This window comes from Podarcis filfolensis (assembly GCF_964270895.1).
Source record: "Podarcis filfolensis genome assembly, chromosome: Z".
NCBI lineage: Eukaryota > Metazoa > Chordata > Lepidosauria > Squamata > Lacertidae > Podarcis > Podarcis filfolensis.
In genome coordinates this window covers 928,495-951,230 of record NC_139617.1, presented here as the reverse complement: position 1 = coordinate 951,230, position 22,736 = coordinate 928,495, and the positions used below count along the sequence as shown (strand labels likewise).

The 22,736-nt window shown below is 42.6% G+C and overlaps 1 long non-coding RNA gene across 2 annotated transcripts in view; it reads right to left on the bottom strand.

Moving 5' to 3' along the window:
- The window catches only part of LOC310754063, a 39,916-nt gene extending 17,761 nt beyond the window's left edge, over nt 1-22,155 (bottom strand). Inside the window, exons 1-3 of one of the 2 annotated variants that reach the window (XR_014543581.1) lie at nt 21,235-22,155; nt 10,983-11,039; nt 7,660-7,783 (exon numbers count right to left, since the gene is read on the bottom strand). This is a non-coding gene — a long non-coding RNA (uncharacterized lncRNA). The remainder of the gene's footprint in view (nt 1-7,659; nt 7,784-10,982; nt 11,040-21,234) is intronic. The other variant, XR_014543582.1, reaches the window with a different exon arrangement.
- Nucleotides 22,156-22,736: the final 581 nt, after the last annotated feature.

Genomic DNA, 22,736 nt, shown 5'->3' with positions numbered 1-22,736 from the left:
TGACATATGGTTGTCAAGCCTCTGCTTAAAGACCTCCAAAGAAGGAGACTCCACCACACTCCTTGGCAGAAAATTCCACTGTCGAACAGCTCTTACGGTCAGGAAGTTCTTCCTAATGTTTAGGTGGAATCTTCTTTCTTGTAGTTTGGATCCATTGCTCCGTGTCCGCTTCTCTGGAGCAGCAGAAAACAACCTTTCTCCCTCCTCTATGTGACATCCTTTTATATATTTGAACATGGCTATCATATCACCCCTTAACCTCCTCTTCTCCAGGCTAAACACGCCCAGCTCCCTTAGCCGTTCCTCATAAGGCATCGCTTCCAGGCCTTTGACCATTTTGGTTGCCCTCCTCTGGATACGTTCCAGTTTGTCAGTGTCCTTCTTGAACTGTGGTGCCCAGAACTGGACACAGTACTCCATGTGAGGTCTGACCAGAGCAGAATACAGTGGCACTATTACTTCCCTTGATCTAGATGCTATACTCCTATTGATGCAGCCCAGAATTGCATTGGCTTTTTTAGCTGCCGCGTCACACTGTTGGCTGATGTCAAGTTTGTGGTCCACCAAGACTCCTAGATCCTTTTCACATGTACTGCTCTCAAGCCAGGTGTCACCCATCTTGTATTTGTGCCTCTCATTTTTTTTGCCCAAGTGCAATACTTTACATTTCTCCCTGTTAAAATTCATCTTGTTTGTTTTGGCCCAGTTCTCTAATCTGTCAAGGTCGTTTTGAAGTGTGATCCTGTCCTCTGGGGTGTTAGCCACCCCTCCCAGTTTGGTGTCATCTGCAAATTTGATCAGGATGCCCTTGAGTCCATCATCCAAGTCATTGATAAAGATGTTGAATAAGACCGGGCCCAAGACAGAACCCTGTGGCACCCCACTAGTCACTCTTCTCCAGGATGAAGAGGAACCATTGATGAGCACCCTTTGGGTTCGGTCATAGAATAGAATCATAGAATTCTATTCTATGTCAGTCAGCCAGTTACAAATCCACTGACTGGTAGCATAGTCAAGACCGCATTTTACCAGCTTCTTTACAAGAATATCATGGGGCACCTTGTCAAATGCCTTGCTGAAATCAAGGTAGGCTACATCCACTGCGTTCCCTTCATCTACCAGGCTTGTAATTCTGTCAAAAAACGAGATCAGGTTAGTCTGACATGACTTATTTTTCAGAAATCCATGCTGACTGTTGGTGATCACAGCATTCCTTTCTAGGTGCTCACAGACTGTTTGCTTAATGATCTGCTCCAGAATCTTCCCTGGTATTGATGTCAGACTGACTGGGCGGTAATTATTTGGGTCCTCTCTTTTCCCCTTTTTGAAAATAGGGACAACATTTGCCCTCCTCCAGTCTGCCAGGACTTGGTTTAAACAATTAGGAAGAGGAAGAAAAAAGGGGGGAAAGGGGGAGGGGGAATGGCAAGGGGTGTGTGGTCGGGTGGTTATGCTTCTATTATTCAACTTGGGGGGTGTCAGCGTTACTTGTATGTGTTACTATTCACTTGTTGTATTTCCTTGGTGGTGAGAGAGGTTGGGGGTGGCTTAAGGTGTAGTTGGTGGCTGTAATGAGAATTATTCTTTTGTGTGAGAGGGGTTTGAGTGTATATTTTTGAATTAGGTGTAATTTTTTTCTGCCATTTGTGAAGTTGGGCTAGGGGAATCCAGATTGGGAGGATTTGAAAAGGAAGGTTAATTTTGGGAGGGTGATCATTTGCCTACAGGTAAATTTTGCAAAGTCTGAGGCTATGTGCTTCAACACACACACCCCCAATACAATTCTGCTGCAACAGGGAAACTTAGCTACTTTCACTGTAGTTGACTTTTGCTATGTGCTTAATGCTCCTTCTATGCATTGCAGAAGCCATAACTGCTGTGGTGCTGTAGCAGCATCTAATTGTTGAACACTTACATGATAGTGAAGTAGTTCAAGTTTTCTAAGTTTATTGTTCTACCCAAGGGCCATGACAACGTTTTAACAATAGTATTAAAATAATAATACATAACATACATATGTAATATAAGCCAACATACTTTTTCCTTATCTGTTTTGCAGCACGGGCCACTCTGTGTTACAAAGCCATTATAGGCAGTGAGGGTAGGGCTGCCATCGTGTTTCCAAACCATCCATGCCCAACCCTTGGTCCTGCACATGCACCCCATCACCAGCCCAAAAGACCCTCCAAGCCCAGAACATCTGCTCCTCCTAGTGGCAATATTCTCCCCACCAGAAAGCAAAGTTTGGGTGAGTTTTCAAGCAAGGGATGAAATTCTGCTGTAGAAAAGAAGCTGAAGAAGTTGGGACTTGTTCCTGGGGGAACTTTGGGGAATCCTGTGAAAAAAACCTACAACTTTTCTTTTTAAAAAATAGAATCCTACCATTACAGGAGCAAATGTTTTAACTGACTGTAAAAGCGTCTGGGTGGGGGGGAATGATCCAACCAGGAGCATAAAAAACATTAAAATTGTTCAGTAGAGCTGGTCATGTAACACAAATGAATTGGATAAAATTGCATTGGCTTGTATTCAACACAGCACCCCCTAAACCTGTTCTAGTGGCTCCCTCATCCACCCGGAGCAGATTTGGGGAGGGCAGGTGGAGCATCTGTAGAGAGGGGAGTGCGAAAAATTCCCATGGCGCAAACTGAAATTGCTCCACTCACACCTTCAGTTGAATACTGCCCACTGCATTGAATGACTTCTAAAAAGAAAAGATTATATGGATGTGCAAGCTTCACAATACTGGCTTTGGGAAGGACATGACTGAGGAAGTGCTACGTTTACCAATTTTTATTTTTTAAAAAATTTTATTGGCAGTTGCCAGCTATACCAAGGTGAATCTTAGGGAATGCTGACCATGATGAGGGTTGTGTAAACCGTCAGAAAAAAAGAAGCTTATTTCTATACTAGGCTAAACTCATTTACCTCACAAGGAAACAAGCAGATTCCAAAACTTGCATACATTTAGGCAAACATCCACATGTATTTTGCCAATGACCATCTGCACACCAAATTAAAATCTTACTTAGGCCTTGCTTCCAATTTTTATCAGTAATTTACAGTCATACATTATTATCTAGAACAGAGGTTCCCAAACTGTGGTCCCTAAGCTTCATTCAGATGGTGTGCCTTAATATTCACTTAATTTTTTAATTGTAATTGTTGTTGCTTCTTTTATTTCTCATACTGTAGTTTATTTGAGTTCTATGGAATGCAAACTGTAGTACAATGAAACACAAGAAATAAAAGCAACAATAAAAATGCAATTAAAGATCATACATTGTCTCATCGCAGCATGTTACAATTGCTACAACAGGCAGAAAAGCCATTAAATGGTCCACAAAGACCATCAGCAATTTTCAAGTGATCCATGGAACCACTGATCTAGAAACTTAAAAAAATATGCATATGTTTTGTCTATGGCGGGCTTACCAACGGAACCCTGGAAGCGAACATGTGCTGCGTAACTCACCACTTGGTAACCTTGAGTTGCCTGTCTTATCTCAGATTTAGACTTCACATATTTTTACTTCTTTAGAGGAAGGATGAACCAGTATCAGTGGAGCTGTCATTCCAGACAAACACTCAGGACAACAGCTTTCTACCACGGGTTTAACATCAGGAAAAGTGTTTGTAGCATGCACAAGAGGCTAATACCTGTCGTGTAATAGGGGGTTCACTTGAGAATACATGAGGGGATCGTGCTGGATAGCTCAGTCCCATCTCAGCTATGTGAAGGGCCCTATGCGTTCATCAATGCGCACGCATGGAACTCCTCTTTGTGAAGGGGATGCTGGGATACTCAAGACCATCTCTTGCATGAACTGGCAGGGGAAACTGATGGATTCTCCTTGCTGTGGCAAGTGTCTGAGGTGATAACAAGGCTTTCAAAGCTAGCATAGAGGAAATGGGAAAATATTTGAGCAGAGGCTAGAGACTTCCTTTAACGGGATTTCTGCTTCATGCTAACCATTTAACACTTTGCAAGACTGCTTGCTGGCTGAAGACCTTTGTTTAAAGCTCTACAAGCTGAGCCTATGTTACTCAGAAGCAAGCACCAAGTTAAATGGAGCTAACTCTCCACGGAACAGCGCACAGGGCTGTAATCAAAATAACCCAAATCCAGGCCATCTGATCCAAATTCCAGCATGCTGACCACTATACAGTGGTACCTCAGGTTACAGACGCTTCAAGTTACAGACTCTGCTAACCCAGAAATAGTGCCTCGGGTTAAGAACTTTGCTTCAGCATGTGAACAGAAATCGAGCAGCAGCGGCGCGGCAGCAGCAGGAGCCCCCATTAGCTAAAGTGATGCTTCAGGTTAAGAACAGTTTCAGGTTAAGAACAGACCTCCAGAACGAAGTAAGTTCTTAACCCAAGGTACCACTGTACCAGCTTTTGCCAGCTCAGGGATCAACTACAGCTTGTCATGATGAGCTCCCACACATCTCAATTTATCTCTATACCATCACACTTTAGAAAGATAATTTCCCTTTCAACAACAGAAATATCTGTGCAAATGTTTTTTATTTCTTCTTTTAAATAAGTGCTGAAGTGAAAAAGTGAACAAGTCATCCTCATAGGCTTGCCCACAGGGTCCACAAAATATCAAGATTGCTGCTTAAAACTTGTCTGTTGCTGTGTTAGTGGACTGGACACTGAAGACTTTGTGTCTGTTGGAGGAAAAAATACCGGTAGATGGCCTGTTTAAATAAAAATGGCTGCAATCAAGTACACGTTTTCAAGACATCTGTAATTATTAGATACAACCAGAAGGCAAAACCATTGTTCAGAAGAGAATGACCATTTGTGGGTAGAGGCCTCTGGGCCTTTGTCTAAAGCGTAGCACAACACACACCATTAATTGCTGTGATAATTGAAGCTCATAAGATGTACTAATTCAAAATGGCAATGAGCTGAACTTGTGTCATTTAAATTTGTTGTTACAGATAGGTAGCCGTGTTGGTCTGCCATAGTCAAAACAAAAAAATTTTTTTCCTTCCAGTAGCACCTTAAAGACCAACTAAGTTAGTTCTTGGTATGAGCTTTCGTGTGCATGCACACTTCTTCAGATACACTAAAACAGAAGTTGCCAGATCCTTCTATATAGTGAGAAGGTGGGGAGGGGTATTACTCAGAAGGGTGGTGGGAATGGGTGGTTGGCAGATAGCTGTGATGAGCCTGTTGACGACTCTTAACGACTGCAATAGGTCTTACAGGAAAAAGCAAGGGGTGAGAAGGTGAAAAATGGCTTTGTCATGTATAATGAGATAAGAATCCAATGTCTTTGTTCAGACCAGGTCTCTCCATGGTTTTAAGTTTGGTAATGAGTTGCAATTCATTTTAAGTTTGGTAATGAGTTGCAATTCACTTTGCTGCCACATACATCCGGACAACACCATTACTGGCCCCAACAACATCACACATACCATCTCGGGACTATTTAATTGCTCATCGTCTAACATTGTATATGCCATCAAATGCCAACAGTGTCCTTTAGCTCTCTATATTGGACAAACAGGCCAAACCTTACGCCAAAGAATAAACGGACATAAATCGGACATCAAGAATCACAAGACAGAGAAACCAGTAGGAGAACACTTCAATCTCCCAGGACATTCTATACAAGATCTCAAAGTAGCTGTATTACTACAAAGGAATTTCAGAAATAGACTGGAAAGAGAAGCTGCTGAATTGCAACTCATTACCAACTCAGTGCATACCTTGAGTGTTTGCTGATCTGAGAGTAGAGTTTTTAAGGAGTTCTCCATCTCCATTAACACAGCCCCAAGATTCATTCATGCAAGCTTGCACTTTAAGCTCTACAGTGGTATCTTGGGTTACATATGCTTCAGGTTACAGACTCCACTAACCCAGAAATATTACCTCGGGTTAAGAACTTTGCTTCAGGATGAGAACAGAAATCGCGCAGCAGCAGCGGGAGGTGCCATTAGCTAAAGTGGTGCTTCAGGTTAAGAACAGTTTCAGGTTAAGTATGGACCTCTGGAATGAATTAAGTTCTTAACCTGAGGTACCACTATATTGCCAAAAGGGCTAGCCTTATTTTCTCCTGGAAATTTCTTAATTCACTCATGGCATTTTCCTGCTCTTGGATTTTCAGCTTCATACTCTAGTTAGAGAGATGAACAGCAGTTGGAGGCATCACTGATGACTATTGGAATTGCCATTGAACAGGTGTGTGACTATGCTGTTGACAACCACTTCCCTCAAGTTACTAAACCAGAGTCCAGAACAGAGTTGGGGAAGACCTGACGTAATGCCACCATGATGTTTTCAAGTCCTGATCTTTGGGACTTCGAAGCACAGCAAAGAACTTTCAGGCGGTCCTTTGAATGCATCACTGCATTGCTTCCTAGGCGTAGTTTCTTCAGTATTGCGTTAAGCACTCCAACTTGCAATGAAGCAGCACAGCATGAGGCTGTTTGAAAGCCCTAACAGCCCCACATTGTTCTTTAAACCTCCAGTTTTCAGAGAACAGCATTAGGAGCAAAAAGTGGTATCCCCTGAATGTATGATGCAAGGCAGGTGGGATGAGGCTTCCCAAAAATGGCTTTGTGCACCACATGTGAAGTCCTGGTTGGCCAGGTTGGGCCCACAGCCCAGAAGCTCCCAACCCCTGATCTGAAAGGTACTTCATAGATCTCATAGAATCATAGGGTTGGAAGGGAGTGGGACCCCAAGAATCATCTAGTCCAACCCCCTACAATGTAGGAATATGCCACTGTCCCTTACTGGGATCAAACCTGAAACCATAGCACTGCCAGCACCACGTTCTAACCAACTGAGCTACCTAGCCTTGTTCATGGCAACTCAAAATATTTCTCAAAAAGCTGAGCTTTTAAAAAGAGAGGATGACCTAACAACAATACAGGTGATCAGGGGGGACACACACAATGACCCACTATTTGTACTCCCAGCCTCTAATGACATGGTAAAGAGTTCCAATTTCAAGCCAAAGAATGGATTTAAGAGCAATCCATTTACATCTGTACACTTCTTAATTAGAAAGCAACTCAATGCCATTTCACACATTGTTATAAAATCACCTTTTCTATGTGTACATGTGGCACCGAGCTGCCACCAGTTAAGAGTTTCCTGCAACATGAAGCCATTATTTCACATGGGAGCATAGGAACCTGCTTTAAACCAAGTCAGATCACTGATCCTTCTAGCTCAGAATTGCAGACAGTGACTCACAGCAGCTCTCCAGGATTTCATAGGGAGGGCATGTGTCTCTGCTCACTCTCCCTGAAAATGAACATGGGAATCACATATTTCCTCTTTTTCCCCCACCAGAGGATGCATGAGAACACAGCATCCAGTTTGCCCACTTTCTCAATCACCAGCAAACAAAAATGGAAAAAAGAAACAACATGAGGTAGTTTTTGCATTTGGTAGACTTCAAGGGAGGGGATGCTGGGCTGCTCTTTTGAGCAGCAGTCACACACACCCTACAACATCTGGGCCTGGCACCCATCACTACGTTTAACGGGACTAGCTTCTTTCACACAAGAGCCATCCCCAGTGAAAGTCACATTAAGCAAATCCTCAAAAGATATGCATCAACGGACTGTCTGTTTTGTGTCCTCTCACAGTCCTGAGAAAAATCAGAGTGTAAGGTAAATAAAAGCACACCTTGTGTTCTTCTTCCATTGCTTTTATCCTCCAGTTCCAAGATTTCTTCTTTCAATTCTAGGAGCAGTTCTTCAGTTTCCTCAGATATATTCAGCTCATCTTCATCTTCTGGCCAGTACTCAGTCTGTTTAGTATATAGAGATTGAGATTCAAGTAAGGTGTGCAATGCAACATCATCCACATGGATCATTCTTCTTTTTTAATATTATTTTTTAATTATTATTTATTTATTATTAATGTTGGAATACATAGTGATACACATACATTATATTTGTAAATTCTCATTTTCACATTTCATTATGTACCAACATTCTTCCATTTCTTTTGCTTTATTTCTTGCCCTGTCTCTTCCCTCCATCCGTGCGTGACTTCCTCGCTATTACTTTGTAACTTTATTACTGAGATTGTATTTTTGTATCTTAATAATTAAACATTAATTCTTATATATCTGCTTGACTTAACATAACTTTGTGAAATCAGTCTATACATATCAATAAATTTTTGTTGGTGCATCTTTTGGTCATGTATTCTTCTACACATTTCCATTCCTATTTGAAATTTTTATTAGATTGCATTCTAATTGTTGCCGTCATTTTTGCTAATTCAATCATTTAAAAAAAATTATGTTGCCAATCCTTCAATGTTGGTACTTCTTCTGATTTCCAATTTTTTGCAATCAGTAACCTTGCAGCGGCTGTTGCATATAAAAGTGCACCTCATCAGCAGTTGCCCGTTTTTATTATCAGAAAGGCAATCAATTTATTCCTGCGGCCAATCAGATATTCCAAACAAAAGTGCAATCCCAGATATTCTATGGAATCCCGCTATGGGTCCAAGCATATAATAGTGATTTAAAAAAGATTCACTCCAGCTTTCTGAGACGTATTCTTGGACTCCCAGCTGTGATCAAATATGAAACAATGTGTGCAGAAATAGGCATACACACAATGGAATATTGGGCTTGGTCCACCTCAATAAAGTACTGGTTACGCTGCCATTTTCGCTGCCCTCCATCAAGTCTGCTCGCTGATTTGCTCAAAGACTCCTACAAATCAAGATGGTATCAGCACCTCGAAAAAAAGATTGAATCTTTAGGCATCGAGCTGGAGCCCCTGTACAATTCTAATGAGCAATACATTTTCCATAATATCCTAACTAGACTAAAGGATGTCGAGAGGCAAAATATTATGACAGCTGTAAACAAAGTTTGCTCGCCCATATTCTATGATTTAAATATCTTAGATAGCAGAGCCAATTACGTCACCAAATTAATAATTCCAGCCCAACGTAGGGCTTTTATGCTGGCCCGTTTGAATGTTTTTCCCTCAGCATTTGTCAGGGGAAGATATCAAAACATCCCTAGAAACAAGAGATTCTGCAGATGTTTTATGAATGTCCCGGACACGGTAGAGCACATTCTCTTTCAGTGCCCATTGTACAGTACGCTCCGTCAACGCGTGCTGTCCCCTCTTTTGGGTGGTTTGGAGCCCCAACAAGGTGAATGTGTGGGATTCTGCCTATCCGACGTTGACCAAAGGGTAACGGCGGGGGTAGCCGAGTTTTTGGTAGCAGTCCTCCAAGGAGCAGGTTAACAAGGAAAACCACTGATTTTATATGTATATATATATATATATGTATGTAGCCAACTGCTGCCTTTCTGTATATATCTCAAGGCTTTTATATGTTACTTTTTCTTTTATCGTTTTATTTGTATAATGCCTAATAAAGGTTTGAATAAGTAAGTAAGCATATAAAAAAATTATCTTCATGTCTTTTAGGGATGTCATTTGTTATAATTCCTAAAAGACCAACTAAGTTTGTGATTGGTATGAGCTTTCGTGTGCATGCACACTTCTTCAGATACACTGAAACATAAGTCACCAGACCCATATATATAGTGAGAGGGTGGGGAGGGGTATTGCTCAGAAGGGTGGTGGGAATGGGTGATTGGCTGATAGGTGTGGTAAACCTGTTGACGACTGTTAATGACTGCAGTTGGTCTTACAGGAAAAAGCAAGGGGTGAGATGGCTAAAAATAGCTTTATCATGTATAATGAGATAAGAATCCAATGTCTCTATTCAGACCAGGTCTCTCCATGGTTTTAAGTTTGGTAATAAGTTGCAATTCAGCAACTTCTCTTTCCAGTCTATTTCTGAAATTCTTTTGTAACATTTCAGCTACTTTGAGATCTTGTATAGAATGTCCTGGGAGATTGAAGTCTTCTCCTACTGGTTTCTCTGTCTTGTGATTCCTGATGTCAGATTTATGTCCATTTATCCTTTGGCGTAGGGTTTGGCCTGTTTGTCCAATATAGAGGGCTGAAGGGCACTGTTGGCATGGTGTTGTCTGGGTGTCTGTGGCAGCAAAGTTGGCATCTGGGTTTATTGCAGGCTCTGGTACCAGTGTCCATGTTAAGTCTGGTTGTTGTATTATTGTGGGTGAGGAGTTGTTTAAGATTGGGTGGCTGTCTGTAGGCAATGAAAGGTCTTCCTCCCAGGGCTTGGGAAAGAGAACGGTCGTTGTCTAGGAGAGGTTGTAAATCTCTGATGATGCGTTGAACTGTTTTAACTTAGGAGCTGTATGTGATTACCAGTGATGTTGTGTTATTTTCTCTTTGGAGTCTGTCTTGCAGCAAGTTCTCTCTGGGTATCAGTCTGGCTTTGTTTAACTTCATTGGGCGGATATTTTAGTTCCAAGAAGGTTTGCTGTAGATCTCTTAGGTGAGAATCCCCGTCTGTAGAGTTGGAACAGATGCGGCTGTAACATAGAGTCTGGCTATATACAACTGATTGTTTGGTATGTTTGGGATGGTAGCTGGAAGCACGTAGATATATTTGTCAGTCAGTTGGTTTCCGACCTCAGGTGGTGTCTATGCGCCCAGCCTGTATTTTTATAGTAGCGTCCAGAAAGTGTATTTCTTGCATAGATTGGAATTGCAATGAATTGTTAGGTTGATGGTGGGGTGAAGGTCATTGAATGTCTGGTGGAAGGTGTCCAGGGTCTGCTGACCATGTGTCCAGATAATAAAAATATCATCAATGTATCGCAGGTACAAGAGAGGTTTGAGTGGGTAGGAGTTTAGGAAGCGTTGTTCCAAATCTGCCATGAAGATGTTGGCATACTGTGGGGCCCCTCCCCACCCGCTCACTGTATATAAATGTCTGGTGAGTTCTGTTTCAGTGTATCTGAAGAAGTGTGTATGCACACAAAAGCTCATACCAAGAACAAAGTTGGTCTCTAAGGTGCTACTGGACAAATACACACACACACACACACATATGTATATATATACACACTGCATCAGACCAACACAGCTACCTACCTGAATCTAGAACCTTCTGCCTCTGCTTCTCTCACACAGAGAAGCTTCTAGTAGCTTCTAGAATTAAACAGAATAAGAAAGAATAGGAAAGATATTTACACATGAGATCAGTACTTTCTGCACTAAGAAATGCAAACTGACAGCTTATGATTCCAAATGATGACCCTTGCATTATCAGGCTATCTGGGAAAGCTTCTGCAAAAGGCCTTCTAGGTACTATTCTTGAAAAATAGTTGCAAGAAGCCAATTGAAAGTCAAAATGTGTCCATTTGACAGAAGGGAAAGGCAGGTGAGAAAATGTTGCGACCTTCATGCAGAACAGGTGGGCTGGCAAGACAAAATAAATAGCTGTTTCTGCTGACACAAATGGGGAAGTGATAGCAACATATTAAAAGGCAACAGGTAAAGCTGCAAAGGAGACACACTGAAATGTAAATAAAGACACCTTGTAAACCAGATGTCAGGTACACCTTTGAAGGGAAGGGGTTCCAAAACTAGGTCATCCCCATCAAGAAAGCCTGCTCCTTTGGCATAGGGAATCTCAGATCACGACAAAAGGTTGCAGCATTTGAGACCTTTCATGGAAAAGGCAATAGGAGACACGAGAGAAGTTTATAAAATTATGTAGTACATGGGATTTCCATCTAGCTCACTGCTTCCCCACTTGCTCTAAGGCAGCATCTCTCAACCTGGGGTTCCCAGATACAGTGGTACCTTGGGTTAAGAACTTGATTCATTCTGGAAGTCTGTTCTTAACCTGAAACTGTTCTTAACCTGAAGCACCACTTTAGCTAATGGGGCCTCCTGATGCCGCTGCACGATTCCTGTTCTCATCCTGAAGCAAAGTTCTTAACCTGAGGTACTATTTCTGGGTTAGCGGAGTCTGTAACCTGAAGCGTCTGTAACCCGACGTACCACTGTATTGTTGGACTACCACTGCTATCATCCCTGACTGCTGCCCCTGCTAGCTAGATGATGGTGTTCTAAACAGAGGGAAGGGGGGAGGGTTGACCTTTTGGAATTTTGTATGGTAATGTTCAGTTATGCCATCGGAAGAACAGTTGCACTATGGTCCAAGGTCCTATTTTATTGCAGGGAATCAAACCCATAGATTCTAATGTGTTTGTAGCCATGCCTGTACTCCTTAACATTGTTTCTGTTAAAAGAGTCACACAAGCAAGACAAAATAACAACCAGCAGGGCAGTGATAAGGAAAAAAACACACATTTTATTCACACCCCTATCAGCAAGGATGTGGGCTTAAGCCTGAGATAAATGGTTATGCAAAACACTAGGATATGCCCAGACTTGTTCCAAACAGGAAAAACAATTAGTGCCTCCAGCAGGCTTTACACACAAGAAAACCACGAGTTGCCTCATAGTATGCTTGTTATGAATACTTACCTGCTTTTATCCTAAGGTAAGGCTGATATTAATAACTCTGTTATTACATGGCCCCCGTACATAAGAGCAGCCAGTACCACCAAATGATCACAAAAATGCCACTGATTCAATAACGTGGGTAGACCGCTAGTGCAAAACACTATATTCAAAATGATCTGTCAAGCTTTGGCCAATCAAAAGTTAGCAGCCAGCGCCACTTGGGGTACAAATCACCGGTACCGCAGCCTTACATCGCACTCCTTTCCATTCTACCCATTCTTGTCAAGGGAGAAAATCTTACCAAGCCAGCAATGCTTCACTGTAGGAACTTTTACTAATTACTTCCTGTCTAGGTCAAGGCATTTTGCAGATGGTTGCAGACTAAGGTAAACTAATATAAATTCACTAAAAATCAACGTTCTAACAGATCTTCTCCATTCCACTTTTGTTCCACTCTGAAAAGGGATTGGGAAATATGACTCTAGATGCCAAGGATCCCAAGGCATGAAGTCACGTACTTAGTGAACTTCGCCCTAGAGAGAGTGTCAAGTCCAGGTGTCCACCCATCACAATCACAAAGGTGATGTGGTGAACCAGGAATGGATTCAGACCAGGACACAAAGAGACTGTGATTTACTTAGCTCGAGGGTAAATAGCTTTGTTTTCTATCACCAATGGGTGTCTGGTGACTGTCAGGAGGGAGGGGCAGGTACCTGAAACTCAGGTTACAACCCCTGGACCTCTCCTTGTGTGACAAATTAGTGATGTAGCAATGATGTATTGATGATGATGTCTGAACTGTATTCTGGGATATGGGGAAAACTTTTAAAAGTCAATGTCTTCTTTTGCTCGGGGTCTTGCCTCTCCCTGTTGGATTAGGTAGGACCCTGCTATAGTACGGTTACCAGATATTTTTCAATGAATCCAGGGACTTTTCAATGTCAATGGATTTTGTATGTGGACTGATTTGTCAATCCAGGGACTGTCCCCAGGAAACAGGGTTGTCTGGTAACCTTATGCTATAGCAGTTTGCTTTATACCAAATAAAGGTCAGGCTTCTTAAGCCACTTCGCTTCAGGTTATACTCTGGTTGGTGTCCGTTTTTACTCCTCTCCGACCGCGGGAACGACACAAGGATGCACGGGAGAAACGTACTGAAAGGAAGGCACATCCACACCGTGATCAACTCCGCCCGGAAACCAATGTCCCCACTGTGGAAGGACGTGGGGATCCAGAATTGGCCTCCAGTCACTTACGGACTCAATGTTAAAACAGTGCTTATGGAAGATAATTTTACTCAGCTACGAGGAATCGAATAAGAAGAAGAAGAAGAAGAACCGTGAAGAAGAAGAACCGTGTCCCGTAAGGGCCAGAAGCAGTTACTGCCGTGTCTTTTTCAGTGGGAAAGGTTGTCCAACATCTGGGAACCCAAGGTCAAGAAAGGCTGTTCTCAAGTTTTCATTTCAGCACTGCGATGAGTTTTCTAGGAATAGACTGCCATCGTGTGGCAGAAAGGAAAGAGACCTTGAAGGGAAAACGCACTTGTAAGGCATCTTTCATTATTTTAAACAATGGTTTGACTTAAACTTTTACATCTTCCTTCCAATTCCCAGTTCAGAAGTTTGCTATTTAAAATGTAATAGATGCAGCCTTCATATTTATTTCCCTCTGTTTATTTATTTATTTATACATATACACACATATTCAAATACTGTAGGTATTATAAACAAAACACATTCTTCAACTTTAACGTTGCAAATTACATACAGTGGTACCTCGGGTTACATACGCTTCAGGTTACATACGCTTCAGGTTACAGACTCTGCTAGCCCAGAAATAGTGCTTCAGGTTAAGAACTTTGCTTCAGGATGAGAACAGAAATCGTGCAGCGGTAGCAGGAGGCCCCATTAGCTAAAGTGGTGCTTCAGGTTAAGAAGTTTCAGGTTAAGAACGGACCTCCAGAACGAATTAAGTACTTAACCCGAGGTACCACTGTATTCACATTAGTCAAGTATTTATACACATTTCCCTTTCCACATATTCCCTTGTGACTTCTCTCCCCCCTGTGCATGGCATCTTTAATTCTATTTTATAATATTACTATTGTGTTTATATTTATTATCTAGCACATTCAAAATTCCTTCTTTCATTTCATAAATCTTATCTTTGTGAGATTAATCTATACTTATCAATAAATTACTGTTGGAACATCTTTGTGTCATGTAGTCATCAACACATTTCCATTTCTTTCTAAGATTCTGGTTGGATTGTATTGATTATTGCTGTCATTTTTGCCAATCTATCACTGAGGGTATTTCTTCACACGTCCAATTTCTAGCAACCAATAATCTAGTGGCAGCTGTAGCATACAAAAAGATTCTAATTTTATCTTTTGGACTGTCATTTGAGACTATCCCTAAGAGAAACACTTCTGGTTTCTTACCGAAATTTACTTTAAACATTTTTTTCAATTCCTCATATATGTTATTCCAGAATATTTTTATTTGGGTACAATCCCACCACAAGTGGTAGAGTGATTCTTCTGATACTTTACATCTCCAACACAAATTTGATGGTAATTTATAAACTTTTGCTAATTTAACGAGTCATGTACCACCTGTAACACATCTTCATATATTCTTTAATAGTGTAACAGGTGGTAAAATTGGTATGTTTTCCAAAGCTTTTCCCATTTGTCTAGCCAAATCGCGTAACCAAAATCCTGTCCCCATTTAATCATGACTTCTTTAATCTGCTCATCTTTTAATTCCCATTCAAGTAATGTTATACATTTTTGATAGAGTCTTCTTAGAACTATTCAGAAATTCTGATTGAAATTTGGACTCTTGGACTCATGCAGAGATGAATTTATCATTAAGTTTGTAATATTGTAACCAGCTGGTACAATACTGTTTAAGTTCTTCATAAGGTTTCAGCTTTAGCTGTCCCTTGTTCTTCTTTTAGAAGGTCTTTATGGGTAACTCCAATTTTCCCCCATGTTTTTCTTTTTAACTGAAATCATTTCAAGTGGTGCTGCCCACCAAGAGGTCTTGGGTTCTAATAAACTATACTTCCTCCAAATTTTTATTAATGAGTTCCCAATTATATGATTCATAATCATTTGTCTTGTACCTTTGTCTTGTTATCTAAATGGCAGGCATGCCACCCATGTCTATTGTTGTCCCTCTAGATCTAATATATCAGTATTGTCCAATGAAATCCATTCTTTGATCCAGCAGAGGCAAGAGGCCTTGTAGTAGATTTTCAAATCCGGGAGTCTGAATCCCCCCCCCTTCTATTAGTAAGTTTTTTATATTTGGTACGAGGTTCTCTCATTTCCGCTTTAAAGTGTGTGTTTTTTATCCGATTGTTTTAAATGCCCTGGTGCTTCTTTAGGAGGAAAGTGAGAAATTAAAAATAAAATACTTTAAAAATGTTTACTTCTATCAGTTAATGAAAGCATATCCTATTGACAGGTGGGTGCTTACACAAACAGGACACACAATGACCAGTCATTGCAACTGCCATTCTGCTTGGGCATTTTCTTTACTGCTAGGCTGCTGTTTAAAGCAGAGCTTTCCAAACTGTGTCGCAACACTGTGTGCAGGTGTGTTGCACAATCACTCCCTTCGCTTCTCCCGAAACCTGCCGGGTTGCTAGTAAAACTGAATTACTGTGTTGCAAAATGATGAATGTCTAAAAAGTGTGTCACCAAAATGAAAAAGGTGGCAAAGGTGCAAGCAGAGCTGTGCATCCTGTAAACCTCGAGAGACCTGTGGGTATCGGGGGGGGGGCTATACAAATCGAATGATTAAATGGTTGTCAAGCAGCCAAACAATTGCAGCTGTCAGTTAACACAACAGATTTAAAGATCCAGGACATTTCGAATTCAAAGAATTTACTTGCACCTTCTCCAAAACTGGCAAACTTCTGCTAGATCAGTGAAAGGCATTGTGCCACCATTGCAAAGTCCTCTGCGAGGTTTATCACATCTTGGCACCTTCATTTTTATTCTTCCAGTGGCTTGAGATAGCAACCTCCACAAGGAATAGTCCTGAAATGGTAGAATGCACTGTGCCACCTAGGAAGAGCATCACCCTTGTCAGGAAACTAGAACCTTTATTAGGACCAATGAGAATATGTGGTAATATAGTATATGCCCCAATAGCCTCCATGTGAAAAGATGTAAAAGAAAAAAGAATGTGTCTGCCTTCAGCAAGCCTGATAGAGGGTGGACCCCCAGTTCTCTTCCAGGTCGGATTCTGGAAGCATGCTTTTCCTCTGAGAACATTGGTTACTTTCTATGCATGTCTAAAGCCAAAGGAAATGTCTCTGCATAAGCCTGTGTGATTTATAGGCAAGTGGTTCTCCAGCAGCCCAAGCTGCAATGACAGAGTAAACCCATCTCAAACATCAGTGCTGTAGTTGCTAAAGAAATCCACTAGTCAAACAAGCTTTCAGATTCTGCAGAACTCTTCAGCAGCCTGCCTATGATGACTGCACTGAAAAAGAAGCATCATGCAGCAGCAAGTCTCAAGCAGCACAGGCTGACTGTTCTTTTCAACACCTTCACTTCTGCTGGACATCAATGCAGTGCTCTTGTTCCAAGAACAGCCCCAACTCTATCAGCCCCTGCAACCAGGGCCAGCGGCCAGGAAGAATGGATACACTGGAGCCTAAAAATATTAAGGGCACCAGGTTGCATAAAGCCGATGGAAGGTTTTCTTTCTTTCTGTGCAGCTCTTCTCTTGAGGGGGTTTTGTTTTCTAAAAATATCAGCATTTCAGAACACATGCAGCCACAAACTACATGGAATCAAAGACGTCAGCAGGAGAAAGTTTCTGTTGCCTCCATCCCTCATTCAACATCACCTATTCTGGGAGAATGGAAAGCTTTAGGCATGGCGCCCTTTGGTTTGGTAAGCTACCCCCTGCTTCAAAGTTACTGATTTGCTAGGACTGAAGAGGCACAAGATCCCAGCTCAAATTCAACAGGCAGAAACCATTTTTTTTTAATCTCCACTTTATTTTTTGCAAAAAATAACCACACGCAGCAGTCTTACAAATTCCTTTCTGATATTTCAGCAGCAGCACAGCCATTGCTGAAATTTGCTATTTTTTTATTGGATTTATATCCCACCTTTTCCTCCAAGAACCTCAAGGTGGCATACAAGGTCTCCCCCCTTCCTCACCTAATCCCCACCAACAAACCTTGCAGGTAGGGTAGAATGAGAGGTGGTGACTGGCCGTAGTATACATCCACCGGTGGGTTTCATGGTTGAAGGGATCTGAATCCAGGTCTCCCAGATCCTAGCCGGGATCCCCAGCCGCTACACCCCACTGGCTGTCAAACACATTCAAGCCTCTCTCTCCAAGGACAGCCCTCAACTCCTCTTCCCCCTTCCACCCTAGAGGAGACTAGAGAACACCAAAGGTCCTGCGGTTTACAGATGGATACCGTGCAATTTTCGTCCTGCTAGTCTAATCAAAATTGCATCGTAATCCACCCGACAACAGCAGAACACGGGCTCCCGGTCCTCTCCTCCCTCTTACCCTTCTGCTCCCGAAGAATTTCTCTCCCTCTCCACAGGCCGGGACAAGTGCAATACTGTCCAGAGAACCCACAAGTAATGCAACAAATCCCAACCCAGGGAGAAGCCAGTTTTCTAAAGCTGCCTTGGAAAGCAAAGCGAGAATAAAGGGGACAGGGGGAAAAGCCTGTCCCGTCTCTTCCCTCCCAGCCCTGGGGGGACGGAGCTCCTCTCTGCTCACACCACCACCGTCAGTTTTGCATGGATTTGCACAGCAATGGACACCAAGCTGGGATGCAAACCTGCAAAACGGACTGTAGATCAGCACACGGTCTTCTCAGGCGCTCCTCTGCCCCCCACCAGCCCCAACGTGGCGTTTGGTGTCTAACAGTACTGTAAGTGCCCATATTACAGTAGATCTGGATGCACAACTACCTGCACTATGAGCACTTTGCCACTGCTAAGACGAAGCAGAGATTGCTGGGAATCCTTCGGGAAAGCATTTTGGATAGGCAGGCTCAAGCTTAGCAAGGGCAAGAACAAAGCAGAAGTCAACAGCACCCATCTGCATTAGTCCCTACTGAATCAGCATGATGCAACGGGTCCCAGGTTAAAATCTCTGCCATTTGTCATTAATCACTCTTTGGCGCTACAGAACCACCCTTTGGAACACCCTGCCTCTTGACAACAAGCAGGTGACTCCACTAGTCTTCTCAGCTAAGGCTTTGTTTAGACAAACTTACCCAGACACGCAGACATGTATTTTAATCTGGTGTTTCACTTATCACATAATTTTTTTAGTACAGTGGTGCCGTTGTTGTTTAGTCGTGTCCGACTCTTTGTGACCCCCTGGACCAGAGAACGTCAGGCACCCCTGTCCTCCACTGCCTCCCGCAGTTTGGTCAGACTCATGCTGGTAGCTTCGAGAACACTGTCCAACCATCTCGCCCTCTGTCGTCCCCTTCTCCTACAGCGGTACCTCGGGCTAAGTACTTAATTCGTTCTGGAGGTCCGTTCTTAACCTGAAACTGTTCTTAACCTGAAGCACCACTTTAGCTAATGGGGCCTCCTGCTGCCGCTGCACGATTTCTGTTCTCATCCTGAAGCAAAGTTCTTAACCCGAGGTACTATTTCTGGGCTAGCAGAGTCTGTAACCTGAAGCGTATGTAACCTGAGGTACCACTGTAGCTGTTTTAACTGTTTTTATTGAAAATTTTATGACATTGGGTTTTTTTGTAATTCACTTCCGAGGTTTTTGGGTTGTTTTACAAGGGAGTAAATTTTATGAACAGAAAAAAATCACCAGGCAGGGCTGGGAAGGACCAGGTCTGAAACCGAGGAAAGCCTGTTACTCAATGCAGACCATAGTGAGCTGGGTGGGCCTTTTGCCTGACTTGGTGAAAAGGTCTTCCTGTGTTCCCAAGATGCCAAGGCACTTTGAAAAGCTAGCGTGGAACATGGAAGCCTATCTGCCTGAGCACTGTGGCAAACAGGATGCTAGAGGAGCACTGAGCCCTAAACCTGGAACAGGCCAATGGCTCATCCAGTCCAGCCCATGGGAAGGGCTCCCTTGGTTTCCAGCCAAGAAGCCTTGCTGCCTCCAGCCCTCTCCTCCCTCCATAGATTTATCCAAGCCTCTTTCAAAGCCATCCAAGGGGGTGGCCATCCCTGCCTCCTGCCGGGGGGACGTGCTGTGTGAATTAAGACTTCTATGTATCCTGAATCTTTCAACACTCAGGTTCATTGCCTACCTGTGAGTTCTACTGTCAAGAGCTCGTGTGCTTGGCAATTCGTATCAGTAAGCCTTCTAAATCAATTTTGGGGGACCTGTGGCCCTCTAAATGTTGATAGATTCTAAGCTCCCTTATGCCTCACCCAGTGTAGCCAGTAACAGGGATAATGGGAATTGTGGTACAGGAAAATCACAGGTTTCCCTATCCCTGTCCTAAATGGGCAGTGATGTGTTTTAAGTCCTCACCCTATGCATCTTGAAATGAACCAAAGGGTTTTTTTAAGAGTGGAGAAAGCACACTTTAGTTATTTTTGCTTTCCCCCATATGAATTATGGAAAGAATTTTGCAGACTTGAATTTAAACACCCTAAACCATGGACCTGTTTCAGCTTTATATGGGATATGTTTGTGAATTCTGCCAGGCAATATTACTGTTTCCATTCTCATATGTCCACGTATTTGAAGGCCGCAGCTCAGCAGCAGAGCACTTGACTTGCATGCAGAAGGCCCCGGATTCGATCCGCAAGGGCATCTCTAGGTGGGGCTGGGACAGACCCCCCTGCCTGAAACCCCAGAGAGCCATTGCTGCCAGTCAGTGTAGAGAATGCTGAGCTAATGGACTGTGGCAGCATTAAGGTAGCGTCCTATGTTACAAGGCAAGGTTTTGCAACAATTAAACGGTATATAAATTTCATTAAATAAAATATCAAGTGAAAGGGGCAAAATTGTTTCGATTCAGAGTTGGGTAACCTACACTGCAACACCAAAAATGACTTTTGCTATCCCACTGGATATTAGACTGGATTATCGCAATGCGCTGCATGTGGGTTCTATGTGGGGCTTCAGCTAGTGCAGATGACATGAACATGCTTCCACCAACACATAGGGCCAAGGTTAAAAGATCTGGCACTGGTCACTGAGCCAAACCCATTGTCCTCATGTCAATGAAGAGTCAAGCCTTCGGTGTTGTGGGTTCAAAGTTATGGCACGTCCTCCCACAAGAAGTTAAGCAGGCACCACCCCTGAGTTTCACACACCTGGTCAGAACTGTTTTGTTTCAGGAGACTTTTGATCCCTAAATGGTTCTCAGATGTTTTATGTTTATTTATTTTTAAACAGATTTTAAATTCATTAAGTTTAAAATTTTGGAGGTTTAATTGGTTTTAAATTTTGTATATTGTGCAATTTATTGTTGTAAACCAATTTAAATTTAAATTGGAATATAAATCTTTAAATAAACAAAACAGCATTTGTTGTATCAGAAAGTGCAGGTGGTATCCAAATACCATTAACTTTTCATACTCCTGAGAAGCTAGGCATACCAGATTTAAAAAAGAAAAATGCACACCCAATAGAATTTAGGCAAGCTGGTGAAGAGTCTGAGTTACTGCAAAACTCCCAAGGGGCTGAAGCAGCTCAGATATAAAAGGTCTGCAATACCAAGTTCCCAGTTTATTGCATAAAACCATGCAAAACATCACACAAAAATACAAACATAAATAAAAGAATGCTTTTTTTAAAAAAATCAGCCCTCCGTAACCATTTCAGAGGCGAGCAATAAAAAGGGAGAGCTCATGGTGGTGCAGTGGTTAGAGTTTTGGACTAACCTTCACTCAGCCATCAAGCTCACTGGGTGACCCAGGGCTGGTCACAGTCACTCAGCCTAACCTCCCTCACAGAGTTCTTGTGAGGACAAAATGAAGAGAGCGACGTGCACCACCTTCGGCTCCTAGGAGGAAAGGTGGGGTAGAAATACAGTCAATCTACAGAAGCCACAGAGAAACCAAACAGGGTCCAGGACGCAGTTTGCAAGTTAAGATGCATTTCTACGGGATATGTGGATAGGAGCAAATACTGCTTACAGTTTCTATTAGGCAGTTGTTGTTCTGCAACAAAACTGAGAACGTGGTGCATATCGGGTAGGGGGCAGATGTGGTTTCGAACCCAGCAGGTTGGAGTGCCAAAGGTTCCCCACTCCACTCTTTTCAATAACCTTTCATTCAGCATTCAGAATTCACCAGGCACATTTTCCATCTGGCTACTGGCCACTTGCAACCAAGGGAAGATGACTGGACACCAGAATGGCACCTGACATCTCCACCATGCCTGGGGATCCTTGGATTTTCCCCGTTTTCACACACTAATACCCCATCCTGTAAAATTCTATCCATTCTATTTTATCTGCACAATCAGCATGAATTTCAGGAACCAAACAGTTGAAAAATACGACTTTCAAGCTGACTGGCCCCAAAATGGCAACTAGGCATTCCGTTTTGGAGAGTGTAACCCTGGTTTAAGGAGCCATTTGGCACCTGGCTTATATACCTGAGTTTCTAACAGTGCTTCCACTGGTGGAGTAATGCTGCACTCCCACATTTTCTGCAAGGTTGACTTAAAGGCTTCTGGTTGTGCACAAGGCATTCTGAAAGAGGCAGCTGTCTTGCTGTCCTTGTGACTTCAGTCAAGACTCACTGCCAGCTGCGTGTGCCAGAAGGCGCATCCAGGGCAGTAGATTCTAAGCTATTCCACTCACTGCACTAGATGCACCTTAGCACAAACAGCCTTAGAGTATCCCCAGGCAGATGGAAAGGGATAGAGGGCCAGCCTGCTCCTCCACCTGAGGAAGGGGGGGCAGCCATCACACAGACTGCCACAGTGATGCTGAAGTGCAAAAACTGCAGTAGGTGATGAAATACTACCTGCACTATAAGCACTTTTGCACCACTGACGGCTCATGCAGAATGCAGAAGACTCAGAAACTTCCTTGCTGCAAAATTCTTCTGCAAACACTGATAAACTGGCATCCGTTGGTTGAGCGAAGGACCATTGCTGCTCTATTCCAGGGAATAACTGTTGGGGTTTTTTTTAATAAAAAAAAGGGAGGGTGAGAGAAGAGAGAAAAACAGAACTAAGTTAGCACTAACTTGCACTAAGAAAAAAATGCCCAATAAACTCTCAAAGACCCTCTCCCCCACCCAAATACAAATTTTCAGTAAAAGGGAAATTTGCAAGAAATTGGTTGCAAGCAGTTTATCAAGGGTCTGAGCTCAGTACAGTGGTACCTCAGATTACAGATGCTTCAGGTTACAGACACTTCAGGTTACAGACT